A 3,111-nucleotide genomic window follows, 5' to 3' on the forward strand; every position below is an offset into this window, starting at 1 on the left:
CAGCACGCATTGAAGTGACGGGTGTTCGCATTAATCTGACACCATCCGTTAACAGACTTTAATCAGACATACATAGCCGGATGTAAGTAAGCGACTAAAATTAAAAGCAAGAAAGTCGTACCATTCGTCGTCAATCCGACAAGAGAATAAGATGACAGAACGTTACAAGCAGCAGTAGACATCCTGCTGGATATTGAGGAGTTACTCGAACAAGTAGAGGCCAAATGGCATACGCCAAGCTGATTGAGAGGGGAAGCTGCTGACCTTCAAAGAGCTAAGAACACCAGCAAAGAAGCGATGGAAGAGGAAAAGAAGCAGATGAAGGCCATATGAGATAAGGAGGGAAAGGAAAAGGAAAATGAGAGGAAATAACAGGATATCCAAATGAATGAATTCGAACTAGATCAAGGCCCAGAAAAAGGTTTAGAGCCATGGGTCATTCTGGCTGGATCCATGGGGATGAAAAGAAGAATGTGAACTCCTAAACAAACCGAGGAGATGGTAGCAGACCTTTGAAATCAGGGAGGGAAGAAAAGAAACTCCTACGACCCTTTTCAGCCCTCCCCTTAAATATACTCTTTCAATCTTGCCACAAATATGTGTGTGTGCGTGCGTGTGTGTGTGTGTGTGTGTGTGTGTGTGTGTGTGTGTGTATGTGTGTGTGTGTGTATGCAATGGAGTGTTGTCCCCATAAGCGCTTTTGTGCCCATACAACTGTTCTGTCCATATAAACCCATTTGTTCCCGTAAAGCCACTTTCTCTATAAGCCCGTTTTGTCCCAGTAAACTCTTGTATGTCCTTATATACACTTTCCCACAATATAAACATGTGGGGAAATTTAACATAGGATTTGTCATACTTACCTATAGTAACACTTACTGAAGTCCCCCGATAACCTCTTCCATGTTAAATACCCTGGTCCCCCAAGAGGTTCTTTGTCCCCCATTTCGCTCATGTTACTACTGCTATGGCGCGAATAACGTCATATAGTGCCGAGCGGCCTTCCATAACTGATATAACCCACATGACCATGATATCGCTCCCAAGGAGATATGGAATAAGTTCAAGGAATTGGTCATGGGGTTGATAATTTATATTTTGTTCAACTGATTGCACAATAAAGTTGTAACAAGTTATGCGATGAGCTCGAAGGCTTATACATCTGCGTATTGTGGTGTTTGAATATTTTATAGGCGAATGAACACGGGTAAACAGAAGTAAACCACCAACCTTGAATGCGTGAGCATAATTTCATAAGACTGAACAGGGGACCTGAGAGGTACAGTGCGAGTGCGTCACTGTTGTAAATATACCCCATAGAATTTGACTGCTGAGTCTTAACAGGCCCTACCAATTATTTTGGTCAAAATCAGCCACTTTTAGCCCCTCCCAATCTCTAAATTAATCTGATATAAATTCGACTTTAAGACTCTTATTCTGAATTCGTGAGGAAGCGAAATAAATGTTTTGCATACACTAATGAAAGTTACCCAGTCTTTTCTCTGCCTTCATCAGTATGTATGTATGTATGTATGTATGTATGTATGTTGTTGTTGTTCTAGGGTTTAACGCCATTTTCAGTACAAGATAGGCTATACATGGCGGCCAGTATAAGTGGTGGAGGAAGAACCCTGGAAAACCCAGGGAAGAACCACCGATCCACGAGAAGCTACTGGCGCGCTAGCCGAGCCTTGGACTCGAACTCTGTATGTATGTATGTATGTATGTATGTATGTATGTATGTATGTATGCATGCATGCATGCATGCATGCATGCATGCATGCATGTATGTATGTATGTCTTGTTGCCTTTCTGCAAGGAAACCTAATAGTAGTTTTTGAATGAATCAGATAGGATGGACATTCATACTGGCGAAGAAATCGTTTATTTATGCACTTAAGCGCTCTACATTCTTAGGTGTGCCCATCGCTCTACTTTTTGAACTGTCTGATAAACAAATATCATGTTAGAAACTAGGACTCATCGGCCGCGTACTAAACACATGATTCACTAGGATGTTATTAGAGGGTTCCGAACAGAATCAATCTCTGTCGTTTGTGTTCCAAAGGGGCGTACTATTTACACGCTTTCCGTCTCCAGTTTGACGCTTGCCATCTCCAGTTAGGGAGAGAGAGAGATGAATCATTTCTTATATTAGTGGTGCAAGTTGAATGCTCTTCACATATAAATACATGACGCTTGACTTGAAATGTGATTTTCAATATTAACACTGTCAATATTAAAATAGCATATTCGCTTCTCAAAAATAGGGGAAAACCGCGAATCGGCATAGCATAGTCACGAGCTTGCAGTCATGCCCTCAGCCTAATTGGCATTTCTTTACTTTCATGCACTAGCATACAACTTTGATACCTTTCTTTAGGCTGACTGAAAAAACAGTTGGTCCGAATGTGACGTTCGTACCATACTTATCGAAAACCCTACAAGAATGATCGTTAGGTTTTTTATTTATAAATACTCATATGTTTATTGATTCAAGATCAAAAACTGCACTAGTGTGAACGAAATACAGTTTGTTATCCTCAGCTATGTTATATTTTACTAAGTAAACTCTTTTCCATGTAATAATTTTATTTGCATAATTCACCTATCAGATAATGTATAAAATTGATTTCTGGTACCAAGGGGCAAGGTGATGGGCACTTCCCCCCTTCCCATTTCACCTCTAAATATGTTTTGTCATACTTCCGTAAAACTTAATAGCTGACCACTACATCCCCCCCCAACTCGAAAATAGCTCTCTGGCTAGTAACAATTGGTTGGTTTTGGTTGTTCAAAAGGCATTATAAATTAACTTCGGATCAAGTTATAAACAATAGAGCTGGATGGTACTAAATGCAGAAAGGACCCGTAATTAAACAGTTTCAATTACCAGTTGTTTCCCCTTTTATCCTTTACTCTCTCCTTTTTTACGTACTCTCTGTCTCTGCGTGAATATACAGCTAGTCATTAGTTTGAACCTGTCTGGCTGTTTGTCTCAATGGAGGTATGTCGAGCTGCCTTCTAAACATGTATCTTATAGTTATTCTGACTGAATCAGGAAGGAATGACATTCAGACATTCATACCGGCGAATAAATCACATATTTAT

This window comes from Sinohyriopsis cumingii, chromosome 15, assembly GCF_028554795.1.
Source record: "Sinohyriopsis cumingii isolate HCF-2022 chromosome 15, ASM2855479v2, whole genome shotgun sequence".
Lineage (NCBI taxonomy): Eukaryota > Metazoa > Mollusca > Bivalvia > Unionida > Unionidae > Sinohyriopsis > Sinohyriopsis cumingii.